The sequence below is a fragment of the Acomys russatus genome, chromosome X (assembly GCF_903995435.1).
Source record: "Acomys russatus chromosome X, mAcoRus1.1, whole genome shotgun sequence".
Classification (NCBI taxonomy): Eukaryota; Metazoa; Chordata; class Mammalia; order Rodentia; family Muridae; genus Acomys; species Acomys russatus.
Window position 1 is genome coordinate 12428645 of NC_067169.1, and position 15748 is coordinate 12444392.

The window sequence follows — 15748 nt, forward strand, 5'->3', positions numbered from 1 at the left end:
CTTTGCTCTTTATCTTGAAGTGATCTGAAATGGCTTTTAAAAAAACATCAAGGAGGTCTATATTAACAGCTTTAGCTCAAGAAATCTAGACAACGGCAGGAACAAAGAATAAACCAGGAAATAAGGCCTGATAGGAGTCATTGTATGTTCCCCCCAGACTTAAACCTTCCAAACAAACTTTGAATATTTAATGCTCGCAAAGTGATTGTAGATCATCCTAACTCCAGATACTGGTAGCCAAATCAGCTATATTGCATACTTTAAAGTTATTAGTCATATCAGCCCCACACTTAACAGAATGGTCTTTTTAATTTATAAAACTTTTTAGTGTAAGCTCAAGAACTGTGGGAAAGCTAAAGGAAACCATTAAAATCTAGTTCTATAACTGAAAATGTTTGCAGTGTGCTTCTTAGTCTCATTATAAGGACTTTTTTTTCATTTATAAATCAATAGTGTTTCACTTCTTAATCATTTGGAGATCAATATGAAATAACGAAAGCCACTCTTAAAAAGACGATTTAGCAATAAATTTTCATCTAAACTAGAATTGGAGCAAATTGATTATATTCAAGTCTCAGCAGTTTTCCACACTATGGTTTATCACATTAAAGTATTGCTATTGTATTTAACACTACATAGGATGACAGAACAAGGTAACAAATATCTCCTACTGCTTTTATGAAAGCCAAAAAAGGAGGGTTTAGCAGTAAATACATGCTCGAAAAACTTACTGCTGTAAATCGCTGAAGGGATAAATTATTTGGGAGAAGATTAACCCTGTCAATAATTTATTATGCCACTATAGGCAGCAGTAAAGGTTCTGTAAACCCGGTTAATAGCATAGAAAGTCATTGTTCTGTTGATAGTAACAAAACAGAAAACACATAGCTTTATATGCTTCCACTATGAGAAAAAAGGCAAATAAATTTATGTAACTATAGCATTTGTTATACATTAATAATTTTACATATTGTTGGTTTTGCATACATTGGTCTTGAGAAACATAACCATATTTATATATTCACTTTCATGACATGTATCATAATTTTAAGCCAAAAGTGAGTTTATCTAATTGGTGGATTACTGTCTATCTCATAGTCACTCTACTGTAAAATTCTATGAGAACACAATATTGCGATCCTCAAATGCCATTAAATGGATCTTTGTTGCTTGATACTGTATCTGACATATAGAAACTGCCTATCATATTCACTGAATACAGAGGAATTGAATGAATTATTCATTGTTTAGATGAAGTAAAAATTAGAATATTATGTAAATATTTGTCAGAAAATACATTTAACTAAGTCATAGTTGGGATGAGTCATGTTCCTTGGTTTAATGTTTTCTGCAACTAGCTTCTCAAGACTGACTGCAGTCAAATGATAAATATTCTGTAATCACTACAGGTGCTAAAACATGTTGACATTCTAGAGAACAGCAACACAGAATTTGCTCCAAACTAGGAACTGGGAAAGATTTTCTCCTTAATTCTTAAGTACTGGTAGCAACAGAGGGGGTAATTGATCTAGGTACATTAAAAAACTACCACCACTCTTTTGATGTGCCTCACCTGCCTCAAAGCACATTCTGAGATACGGTAATGTCTACATGTGAGTCTTTGTGTGGAAAATTATCATAAGTGAAACAGTAGACAAAAGAAAGCTATGAAGGAGAAAAACTGATGAGGGTACATTAAAAATAAGTTATTGTAGTAGGCAATTCATGATTAACCCTCAACTGAACTGTGGTTTGTAAAGCTCCCTCAAGAAACAGAACTATTATCCACATGTGTATCCTAACATGTACAGATAGAAATTGTTTGGGATTTATGTATGTGTGTTAGACTACTGTTTTTTTAATTAAAAAAAATTTTTTTACTCACTTTACATCCCAGTCTTAGCACCCTCCCATATCTCCTACAGGTTTCACCCTTCCTCCTTCTTTCTCCCTCTACCCATCCCCTAGTCCTCAGACAGGGGGAGCCTCCTCCCTTATCAACTGACTCCAACCTACCAAGTCTATTCAGGACTGCCTGCATCTTCATCATCTGTGGCCTGGTAAGGCACCCCACCAGGAGTAAGTGATCAAAAAGCAAGCAACTGAGTCCATGGAAGGGACATCCCATGCTACCCTTACTAAGGGCTCCCTAAGGAGACTGGGCTGCCTATTGGCTATATCTGAGCAGGCAGCCTAGGTTCTCTCAATGCATGGTCCTTGTTTGGTGCATCAGTCTTCGCTGGCCCCACTGGTCCAGGATTTGTTGAGGTTTCTTGGTTTTCTGGTAGAGCTCCAGTCCACTCTGGGTCCTTCTATCCCCCTACTCTTCAATAAGACTCCCAGCCCGCTCCCCAAAGCTTGACTATGAGACTCAGCTTCTGCTTCAATTCTATGCTGGGTGGAGTCTTTCAGAGGACCTCTATGGTAGACTTCCATCATGTTACCCCTCTTCAACAGCTGCCAGTGTCTATTTTATTTGCCCTTCTGAACAAGAATTAAGTCTGCCCCTATGGTCCTCATGCTTTGGGGCTGTGGATTGTAATATCCTTATTCTGTATTATATGGCTAATATCTGCTTATTAGTGTGTCCTTTGGGTTTGGGTTATTTCACTAAGAATGATCTTTTCCAGCTCCATCCATTTATGGGAAAATTTCATGATGTCCTTGTTTTTGATAGCTGAATACAGTATTCCATTGTGTAGCTGTACCATTCTTCCTTTATCCATTCTTCAGTTGAGGGACATCTGAGTTGTTTCCAGTGTTTGGTTATTATGAAAAGTGCCACTATGAACATAGTTGAGCAAAAATCCTTGTACAGTGGAGCATCTTTTGAGATGTTCATAAATGGTATAGCTGGATCTTGAGATAGAGCTGTTCCCAATTTTCTGAAAAGGTACCAGATTGATTTTCAAAGTGATTGCACAAGTTTACACTCCCACCAACAATGGAGGAGTGTTCCCCTTTCTCCACATCCTCCTCAGCGTGTGCTGCCACTTGAGTTTTTGATCCTAGCCATTCTGATAGGTGTAAGATGGAATCTCAGAGTAATTTTGATTTGCATTTCTCTGATGACTAATGATGTTGAACATTTCTTTAAGTGCTTCTTGACCATTCAATATTATTCTGATGTGAATTCTCTGTTTAGCTCTGTACCCCATTTTAAAATTGATTATTTGATTTGTTGGTGTTTAATTAATTGAATTCTTTATATATTTTGGATATTAGCCCTATGTCAGATGCAGGATTGATAAATCTCTCTTCCCAGTCTATAGGCTGTAGTTTTGTTTAATGGCAGTGTCCTTTGCTTTACAGAAGATATTAAGTTTCATGAGTTCCCATGTATTAATTATTGTTCTTAGAGTCTGAGTTGTTGGTGTTCTGTTCAGGAAGTTGTCTCTTTCCCCAATGAGTTCAAGAATCTTCCCCACTTTCTCCTCTAATAGATTAAGTGTGCCTGGTGTTATGCTGACATCTTGGATCCACCTGAACTTGAGTTTTGTGCAAGGTGATAAATATGGATCTATTTTCTTTTTTCTATATGTAGCCATCTGGTTAGATGAGTATCATTTGTTGAAGGTATTTTATTTTTTCCATAGTATGCTTTTAGCTTCTTTGCCAAAAATCAAGTGTCTATAGGTGTATGGGTTTATTTCTGGGTCTTCAATTTGATTCCATTGATCAACCAGTCTGTTTCTATGCCAGTATCAGGCAGTTTTTATTATTGTTGCTCTATAGTACAGCTTGAGATAAAGGATGGCAATACATACAGAAGATCTTTTATTGTACTAGACTGTCTTAGATATTTTGCGTTTTTTGTTTTTCCGTATGAAGTTGAAAATTGTTCTTTCATGTTCTATAAAAAATGTGTAGGTATTTTGATGGAAATTGCAAAGAACTTGTAGATTGCTTTTGGTAACATGGCCATTTTTACTGTTAATCCTAGCAATCCATGAGCATGGGAGATCTTTCACTTTCTTTCTTCAGACACTTGAATTTTTTTCATAAAAATCTTTTACTTGCTTGATTAGAGTTACACCAACATACTTTATTGTTCTTTGTGGCTATTTTGAAGGGTGTTGTTTCCCTAATTTCTTTCTCAGTTTGTTTGGCTTTTGTATACAGGAGGGCTACAGATTTTTTTTAGTTAATTTTGTATCCAGCCACTTTGATGAAGCTGTTATCAGTTGTAAGAGTTCCTTAGGAGAATTTTGAGCGTTACTTAGGTCATTCACAAATAGTGATAGATTGACTTCTTTCTTTCCAATTTCTATCCCTTTGAACTCCTTTACTTGGCATATTGCTCTAGCCAGGTCTTCAACTACAGTATTGAATAAATACAGAGAGATTAGGCAGCCTTGTGTTGTCCCTGATTTCAGTGGAATTTAAGTTTCTCTCTGATTAGTTTGATGTTGACTATGTGCTTTCTGTGTATTGGTGTTAGTATACTGCTTTGTATCCCTGATCTCTCCAAGGCTTTTTTAAATGAATGGGTATTGATTTTGTCCAATGATTTTTTTTGACATCTAATTAAAGAATCATGTTTTTTTTTCAGTTTATATGTATATGGTGTATTACATTGATGGATTTCTGCATATCAAACCACCCCTGTGTGCCTGGGATGAAACCTACTTGGTCATGATGGATGATATTTTTCATGTGTTCTTAGATTTGATAAGATACAAGGAATTATTCCACGAGGTGCTGAGAAAAAAGCATTTTCTTTTGTGTTTGGGGAAAATGTTCTATAGATGTCTGTTAGATCCATTTGACTCATGACATCTGTTGGTGTCATTACTTCTCTGCTTAGTTTCTGTTTTGTTGGTCTGTACTTTGGTGAGAATGAGGTGTTGAAGTCTCCCACAATTAATATGTGGTTTAAGATTTATCAATGTTTATTTTACAAATGTGGATGTCCTTGTATTTGGGGCACATGTTCAGAACTGAGATGTCATCTTGGTGCATTTTTTCTTTGATGCCTATGAACTGTCCTTCTTTATCTCTTTTGAGTAATTTTGGTTAGAGTCTATTTTATTACATATTAGAATGGCCATTCCAGCTTGCTTCTTGGGTCCATTTGCTTGGAAAACCTCTTTCCAACTGTTCACTCTCAAGTAATGTCTATCTTTGTAGCTGAGGTGTGTTTCCTGTATACAGCAGAATGTTGGATCCTGCTTCACATCCATTCTGTTAGTCGGTGTCTTTTTGTTGGAGAGTGGAATCACTGAGGTTGGGAGATAATAGTGATCAGTGACTGTTAGTTTCTTTTGTTTTGATGTTGGTTGTGGTAGTGTGATTGTGTGCTTATCTCCTTTTGGTTTTGTTGTAGTAAAGTCACTTAAATCTGTCTTCAGATCTTGAAATATTTTATTTATTTCATTCACTTGTTGTTTGTATTTTCCTGTATTTCTTTGAGTGATTTATTCATTTCCTCTTTTAAAGCCTCAATTTTTTTGGATGCATCTTCCTGTATTTCTTTAAGGGCTTCCTTTTTAAAGGCCATTATCATCTTCATTAGCATAACTTTATTGTCATTTTCCTATGTTTCAGTTGTGTTATGGTATCCAGGCCTGTTTGCCAGTGGAAAACTGTTCTATAGATCCCATATTGTTCTGGTTTTTGTTGATTCTGCTTTTACACTGGCCTTCTTGTCTCTGATATTGGCTGGTAGTTCCCATGGCCCACTGGAGTTCTTGTGTGTGCTGGAAGATTCCTGGTCAGGAAACTGATGTTCCTTGAAGAGCCCTCCTGGGATTGGTGGATATGGTCTCTGACTGGGGAGTGGCTTTTAGGGAGTTGCCCGTGCAGCTCTCCTCTAATGTCTGATCCTCACTACTGACTGGACTCTTCAGGAGCCTGGGGGCCCTTTTCTCCCCAGAGAAATTCCTGGAGTCAGCCATGTAACCACTGGCTTTCTTGCTCCAGGGTTAATGATCTCCACCTTCCTAGACACTGTACTTGGACACTGTCCTAGCTGGGTGCAGCCATTTTGGAGAACCTGTGAACTCAGAAGACTGGCTGTTCTCCATGGGGAGAGAGTTACATTTTGGAGAAGAAGCTGGGACTGTTTCAGTGCATCCCTCCTATCAGGGGATTCAAGGTTGCAACTTCTTACCTGGATGGTATCCAGTCACAGGAAAGCAAGAGTATGAAGTTGGCCAGAAGTTGACACTGTGCCATGGAAGAATCTGGGGACTTTCTCCAGGATTAGCTGGGTGAGCTGAGGTAGGACCTGCTATTTTCCTCACCCTGGGCTTTGCTCTCATATGAGAAACACAAACACTGCAGTTTTGGGGTCAATAGGTACAGCCTGCCACTCATTCTGCAATCACTGCTGTTCTGCTAATTGGATACTGTGTGTGAGCCATCTTGGGCTGCCATTTTGCATCTCTAGATTGCTATCTTAACTAATATAATATATAGCTCCCATATAGTCCTCAGCCTGTGATGGTTTAGCTCTCAGCTTCATTTCTGAACTCCTTTGTGAATTGTAGAGCTTGCTAATTTGTCTTTCTATTTATCAATCAATTCATCCATTTATCCATCCATATGTCTGTCTAGACACATGCCAGGCCATGGAAATTAAGTTATGAGATTATGAAGACTGGGAAATCTGACTGCAAACAATCTAATAAATCATGAAAAGTGGTAGTATATCTTTCATCCTTCTGGTCCTAAGCACAAAGAATCATGAACCCCAATGTCCAAGGGCCAGAGAAGATAGAAGATAGTCACCTCAATTGAAGAAGACAATACAAAGTGGTCCTTCATTTAAAATTTTTTCTTATTTATTCCACTAAGAATTAAATGATGCATGCTCAAATTGACAAGAGCCACATTCTTTCCCCCAGTCTACTGACTGTAATGGATTTTTCCAGAAACATCTTCATACATACATATATGTTATCAGCTATCTCTGTGTACCCATTAATTCACTGGAGTTGACACATAAAATTATGTCTTAAGAAAACTATATTAAATATGATCCTCAATCTTCCTTCAGAGGTATGGAAGGGCTGATGTATTTATCCAACAAATATGATCCCCTATTGTTTGAAAGCTCTCCTGAAGGGTATTAACTTTCTGCAACTTCTGTTTGCATCTGTATGCACTTAAGAAAGCTTCTGTTTTACACAAAAAAACTTTAAAGCAGAGAAATAAGGACCCTCAGGTGCTTCAGAAAGAACTTTATACAGGAGTAATTTCAGATGTTCTAGGGTTATGTCAGAACAATACGAGGCTGGGCATCTACTCAACTGCTTTACTGTATCTCATTCTTATGCTCACACAAAGTGCTTCTTGGTGTAGCCATAAGTAAATATATACTATAACATGTGATATTGAAATTATTTTTTAACTTTCTCTGTTTATTTTACATTTAAAGCAGTTGACTTTTAGTGGCAAGAATTTTCTCTTTTCTGGAAAATAAGCAATGGAGTAAATTCTGATTCTCAGATCCCTTACTTCAAATTCCAACTACTTTGTCAACTATCATATAGTCTCAGAAAGATAAGTTGTTTGGCTTCTAAGCAAACAGTGATAGTAATCAATACACATTATATCAGCTCCACAATTTATTTCAAAGACAGTTTCTGCCTCTTAGAGGAAATGCAAAGAGAGTGGTCCATACCTAAGATTATGACCTAAAATTTAGCCTATCCAAAGAGTCCACTACAGTTGAAGATCAAATGATGCTACATAGAGCCACATTAGAATGGTTTGTTCAGTGAGTTTCTTGAGTGGCACTGAAGCCACTCAAGTTTTATAACAGAAAGTAAATACATTCGGACATGGAAAAATTATCTAAAAAAAAGAATAGAGCATTAGACAGCCTGTTCAAAGAAACACTAGCAGATGGTACTATTCTATAGAAATGAAGATACATTTACAATCTCCCTTTTTGCAGCCAAATGGAAACCTCCATTTAGTAAGTATCAAGCACTATATTGGGTTTAGTTGTATGTACACTCTATATCCAGGATACTGAAGTTATTAATCTATTTGAATATACAGAATCTATGAACTAGTATTTGCCCAAGAAAAATGCACTCATATTTTAAGAAGCTTGCAGATATCATACGGCACACACATAATATTGTACAAAGATTTTAATATGTTTTTTGATAAATGCCAAACACTGCTAAAAGATTTTATCATTTCAATAAATGATTTAAATTCTTCTACATGATAAATAAGCACATTAATTTTATAATTATTTTAGAAATACACTCCCTCCTTTTAACTTAAAAATAGACTTATGGTCACACATAAGTAACTCTTCCACAAAGATATCTTTGCTAAATTGTCATATTATTCTTAAGATGACATAGTAAGATAGAACACAGTGGAATTTTGACCATTTGGGAAGTTGATTAATACATCTAACATCAAGCAGTGTCTCTGTTTCTCTATCCTCCTACTTGCACATCAAGCAAGTAAGAGGCACAGCAGGCAATTAAATGAAAAGGAAAATGTCAGTCTATTTTATGTTGGATTCTTTGTTCTTCATGGAAATATTATGAAATTCTGCACTGAAGATGTAATATTTTTTCATTCCAGTAAAAATGTAATATCAGTAATGAACAAGTAGGCAGTCTTAGTCAGTAGAAGTTTGACTATGTCAATTTACTTGGGTTAACACTTTCTGCATGTGTGTACATTTGAAAATAAACTAGTAACATTGTTGTTCAGATCAGTACTGATTAAAACAAATTAAGACTCTTATATAGCTGACATAAGCATTCATACCCAATAACAATAAAAAAGGGAGTGACTGATATAAAGAAGTAGGTGTATTTTATCATTCAATGAGGTAGAAGATATTTCACCTCATATTTTTTGGTAAATTGTTGTGGCTCTTCTTCACCTCTGATGATTTCAGTGTTTGGTATTCAACCTATCATATATCCATTCTTCTATAATATTCTCCAGAATGGCATTTCAGGCTTGAGATACCGCTTATTGTTCAAGAGCATAGGCTAAACCCTCAACTTCAAAAAGCCAAACCAAACCAACAACACCGCAAACTACGCTGACCAAAATCCCCAAGACCTCAAGAATAATTGTCCTTCATTTTTCGTTTTGTTTTATCTTTTGGAACATTTTGTTGAAGTGAAGTGTGTGTACAAAGAAGTACTCCAGTTATAAAGTATATCTCAACAAATTGAGAGTTTCATACTCCTGTATCATATTTCTCATTTCCCAAGGGTCAAGGGTAATTTCAGAAGAGCTGTAGGAAGATAGTAGAGACAGAGGAGGTAGATGACTACAAAACAAACCCCAATGTTTTCTGGACACAACAGGATAGTTGTACATACAAAGGTTGTGACAACATGTATAAGACCTATACAAACTCAATCCAAACCAAATCCCAACATGAAGAAGGAAGGTAGACGTTCCAAATACTAGCAAAGGAGACATTGGCAACTGATCACTGCTTGGAGAGGGAAAGTCAGTTTTCTATATATGTGGCTCCTGATTGGTTGCCAGTTCTCAACAAATTATTTTAAACTGAGCATATGTGTATATTCAAAGCTTAGATAAGGAAGAAAACCATTACTGTAACTTTAAAAGCTTCAAAAGGCTAGAATTGTCCTATCTGGTCAGTAGCTTCTCTACAAGAACATGATATTTTAATGTCTAACTGCTTAATTTTATTTCCTTTTGGAATTTATGTAAGTAGACTAATACAATATGCACTCGATTTTGTGCTTGATTCCTTTTATGCTTAATTTGTAAATAAAAGTGTATCCACATTTATTTTTTTTATATATTTACAGATTATTTATCCTCCTTGCTGGATAATAGTCTATACCTCAAGCACATTGGGGTTTGCTTTTATTTACTGTTGAAAGACATTTGGGTAATTTTCACTGGGGGCTATTGGAAATAATATTTTCATTTTTTACTCATGTCTTTTTATTAATATATGTAGGTATTTATTTTGTCCCTAATCTTTGGAGCAGAATTGCTCTCATAAGCTGTATGCATGGTCTTGTATATTAGACACTGTAAATAGGGTCTTCTAAACTGGTTGTATTAATTTACACTCCTACTCTAGTAACTAGAGGGTTCTTTGTCATCCTCCACTCTTGTTCAGTGATCAAATTTTCCAAATTATCATCCCAAATGCATTGTTTGTGGGTGGGAAAGATGAAAATGTGTAGTCCAAAGGACAAGCCTCTGATGTTTCTATAACAGAGATTTTTAAGCTGAAAACTAGAGGAACTAGATTCCTGAAATGCAGTTATGGCAGAAAACTCAATCACAGGAGAAGATTCTTGCCAAAGAGAAGAGTCAAGTCTCTAACAAGCTTTGACAGAAAGTGGAATTTGAATTTAAAAAGAAAAACCTCAAATGTGAACTCTGGGGCAGTCATCTTACATATCCCTAGGAATCCAAGAAGGGAATAAGCTTTGTACTTATTTTTCATGGCATTTGGTAGCTGTATAGAAAAGTAAAATTCCAAAGTGAAATAAAGTCTTTCTTTTTACCTTGATTATAAAACACCACAGGGCTTTGTTGTTCTTCAGAGTCTCAAGTTTCTTGGTATGCGTGAAAATAGATGTCATGCAGTGTTGTCACTTTTCACTCTAGGCTTCACTATAGGGAACATCAATCCTGAACAGAAACAGACACTACTTGACTACAGCTACCAAAAAATCCTCCCCAACCTGGTATATAGTAAAAAGGGAGCCAGAGTCCAAGTGAAAGCCAGCACCACACGTCCACTATTAGAACGCCTCACTTTCTAAACTGGTGTCCGTGTGAGCTTTCCAAGTATATTTAGAACAGAGAAAAAACTGCCTTTAACTTAGATTTCGTTTTGCTTTACTCACTAGTTCCCCACTCATTCACTCATTTGTTCGTTCAGCAAAGTGTTCTTTCACTGCTAGCAGTGCACCAGGTGTGATGCAAAGCACCAATGGTAAAAAAGTAACCTCATCATGTTTGACCCCTGTATCCCTGGAATTTAGAATTTGTTCGGAGCTTGTGTGTGAATAGGAACTGTAAATCGCATGTTGACTTTTAAAAAAATGTCCCAGCATATAGTATGGTATGACAAATTGTGTGCTCAAACTAAAAATAATGCTGTAGATTTGAAGTTGACTCTATGGGTGTGGATATAGAGCCAGATAATGAATGTGTCAAAGAAAAACTGATCCAGCTGTGAGTAAGCTTTCCGTGTACTAATGATATTTATATGTAAGGACATAGTCCAATTAGTATCCTGAAATCAGCACATGTGGCTCCTGGGACAATGTCATCTAATCACCTCTGTTTATTTCTTTATTTGTAATGTAGCATCAGTACCTCCTATAATGTACATTGTATGGTTACCTTAGACATCCACCAAAATAGCTTAAATGAAAGCAGTTTAACATAACTGTTCAGTACAATGTAAGATGTCATTGCTGTTGTTATAAATACTTCTCAACATAAAGTCATAAGCTAACAATTCCTGCATTTATAGCCTATTCATCAGCTTGAAAATAGACTTTTTCCTTTACATTTTTTTTCACTATTGTCATAAGAATTGTACAAAATAGTTGACCAAAAGATTGAGTCTCCTTCCATAAACATAGGAATTTATGTTGAAATGAGCTAAACAATCTATAGGTGCCTTGTAATAGAAAAGAATGATAACTGAAACTAACTAGAAATATTAAAGAAATATTAGCATGAATTAAATTAAATCATACTATTTGAACAATAAAAAACCATATTCTACAACTATGTAACATTTTAGACCAAAGTTGGTTTTGAATTCCCGTACTGAATAATATATATGTGAACAGGTTGCATTTATAGCCTGAAAGACCAATAGAGTCAAAACAGGCAAGAACATTGCTTAACCCATGCTTATATAGCATAGTCCTTGTATGCCATCCTAAGGGTACAAAACTACTGTGTCTCTTTCCTCTTGCCCTGTGTGTAATGTGTTCTCAGTTGTGACCAAAAAACGTGTGATTTACACATTGGAATTTGGACATTGAGCTTTTCCTTGTTATACCTGTGGGAGAGTCTACATACTATTTTCAGGCCAGTGTTTCATTATGGTAGTATCCCACTGGACAATATCCACCTGACTAGCCTTTCAATTCTCATGGACCATATATTACTCAATAACAATGAAGTCAATCTTCCATCAAGAAAACAAAGTTCATGAACTTAAAACAGTGGTAACAGGATACCAATACTTTGAACTCAAGTCTCAAAAAATGTTCTGGTTTGAATGTGAATTATGCTCCACAGGCTCAAGTCTTTAAAATACATACTCTCCAGTAGAGTGTCCACATTTAACATGTTAAGTCTTGCTAGAGGAAATATGTCACAGGGAAAGGGCTTTGGGGTTTTCTCTGTCTGTCTCTCTGTCTCTGTGTCTCTGTCTCTGTCTGTCTGTCTGTCTGTCTGTCTCTCTTTTTCTGTGTGTGTGTATGTGTGTGTGTGTTCTCTCACCTATACTACTGATAGAATGTGATGAGCTTGCCTTGTGTAGCCTTACCTTCCTTTCCAAGATAAATTCTATGGTTTTGGAACTGTAAGCCAAATTGCACCCTTTCTCCCTTAAATTTTCTTTGCAAGGCATGTGACCACTGCAACAGAAATAAAAATAAGACAGAAGTCTTCTTGCATTAAGACTAAATCCAGACTCCAGATTTGACTGGAGATTCTCTCCAAAATGTTTACATAGTTCCAGAATGTAAAACCAGCAGTAACAGAAGTGAAAATAAGACAGAACTCTTCTTGCATTATGACCAAATGTATATTCCACAAGTTTCACTAGGGATTCTCTCCAAAATGTTTACATAGTTCCAGAATGTAAAACTACCAATGGCATGATTAAATATTTCCATAAACAGAATAATGAACACTGATGTTCAGAGACATTAACTTTTGCAAAATAGTTTAAGATTCCTGCCATGCTTTCCTTTCTAGTATTGAAAAACTGAACATAAAACATTTAATAAAAATGAGAGCCATTGTGTTTTGTGTTTTTAGTAAGAAAGTAGTGTAAACTTATTTCAAATGAAAAGACTATGATTCCAGAACTATCTGTAGTGCTCCTTTGTGCTTATTCAGTCTGGAGGAGTATGAGTTGATAGACAGAGAAAACAAAAATGAATTAATAGTTCCTATGTTTATCTATTCCTAGTTTTTCTTATTTGCCTGATACTGATTTACATATCAAAATTTATAGCTCATAAAGTTTTGTCTTCTTCAAAGAATTTAAATGCATGAAGACTTTCAAATTCAGAGAAAATTTAGAATACTTTGAAATTAGAAAATTTTAATATTTTTGTCTTCTGAGTGAAGTATCTAAAAATAAATAACTTAATGAGATTTCATTGTAAATGCTTCAATTTGCAGCTCTAAGGAAGAACCACGATATCATTGTATCTTTAATAAAATTGTATTCCCATTTTTACAGTGGTCCCCAGTGTATGTCTTCTACAGCTGGTTTGTAGAAATTTGAAATACACATTCCAATTATTTATTAAGTCTGAAATCTTTTAAGCTACAACAGCTGTTACACCCTCTTTTTCTGTGACATTAATTTATTTTTAAGAAAGTTAATCATTGTTGGGATGCTCTACTTTCTGCAAAGGCAGATTATTAGAGATACGGAAAGAGAAGGAAGTTACAAATAAAGAGTATCAGAAAGGGTGACTAGATCTAAGTCATTATATACATGCATAGAAATGTTATAATGGAAACTTTAAAATTAATATAGGCTAATAACATACTTTTCAAATGAATGAATTTTTTTTAAAAAAGTATTTGTTTCTCATAGTACTTAATTTGTTCTGTCATTCCCTACATTTCCTGATAAATAGAAGTAAGATCTATAGCCCTGATTGTTTTCATTTTGTTGCGAGTTTACCACTGTAGGTATCTATGTACTTTTTATTGGATCGCTTCAGGAGGCACAAAAGTATAGTTTCAATCTTTAAGTTTTCTACTTTTGTAAAGTTAAATGTTAATTCTGGAAGCACTAATTTCACATATGTTGGGTCACACAGAAGAAAACAGCTATCAATGTCTGAGATCATTATTTAAAAGATGATCAAATTATTTTCACCTTTAACAAAATTAACCAGTTAGTAAACATGGCATGGATTAATGGGTACAATATATTGATTCCTGTTTTAGAACAAATATAAGTTTCTTTTTCAATTTTAAAAATTAAAATACACTTATATCAAGTGATGGAGAAATGGCTTGTCAGTTAAGAACACTTGTTGCTCTTTCAGAGGACATAGGGTCAATTTCCAGAACCAACAGATTGGCCCACAATCATCTGTAATTTCAGTTCCAAGGGACCCAATGCCCTCTTCTTACCTCTGCAATCACAAGACATGCACATGGTACATGTACATATAAATAAATATCATTACATGTATAATCATTTCTTCAATACCCCCACATCAAACTTCTTTCATGTGCTTCCTCATACCTTTGAAAATTCATGGTCTATTTTTCCTTAATTTTGTAATTAAAGAGAATTTTTTATTTCTTTAATTTAATTATATATATGTTATATATCATGAGTACATACATTTATATAGTATATGTGCAAATATATAAATTCAACCTTCCAAGTCAATCTTGTGTTAATTGTATGTATATGTATTCAGTCATTTTCACTTGATATTGGATAACCAGTTAGATGACTCATTCTTGTTGAGTCTCTCTCTGTCTCTGTCTCTGTCTCTCTTACACACACACACACACACACACACACACACACACACACACACACTCACAATATTTCATTTGCCTGTGGTTCTTTGCTTAGGGTTGTGGCCCTGTGAAATTTCCTCCTTCCATATTAGCATGTCTACTGGTGTATTTCTTCAGCAACCACATTGTTGAAGAATCATGGATGAAGCTTCTCTTTCATTTCTAAGAGACATAATCTCACAATAGATGTCGTGGCCTCTGTCTCTTAACAATATTCATGCTCTGTCTTCTTTAATGTCCGCTGAGCATTAGTAGTAGGATTTATGTTATAGATGTATCAACTGGGACCAGGGAACTCATGATCATTGGCTCCTTACATTTTGACTAGCTATGGCCTCCATCTGCTGCAAAGAGTAACTTCTTTGATGAGGAGTGAGAGCTACACTTATCTGTCCATACAAGAAGAAGTATTTAGAATTCAGTTAGAAATTATACTGGTTTACAAGAGTGACAGTAGTGGGTTCTTATATAATGTATATGACTTCAATAGCCCTGAGTTTTCAGCTAGGTGCACAATATCAGGCACTCTTATACAGTACTCTTATTGAGTTGGTCATAAAACCAAATAGTCAGTTGTTAATTACTACCAAAATATGAGTGCTACTATTGTATCTTAAGTGATGGATTGCCAAACTGGTTGTTTTTGTGCTTATAGGTATTGCAGCTGGTAGTGTTATTGATTATTGATTATTTCCTTTCTTTGGCAGCTTACCTGGCAACTGTCAGTGTTTTGAAACAACCCAAGTTCTCAGTGTGGAAGCCTTCAGGTTACATCCAGATTGGTACTTCTCAGTCCTCTGTCTGAGTGAGGTGTACATAGAAATCATGAAGCATGTGGTGATTTCAGAAATAATGCCTTCAACTTCTTGAAGGCAACCAAACGAGGCAGCAATAGCTTATATTAGTTTGGGACTCACTGGGACTCCCTTAAAAACAATTTGAAAGGTTTTTCATATCAAGTACACTGGATTTTGTTAGATAGTTTATGGCCCATAATTGATGTATT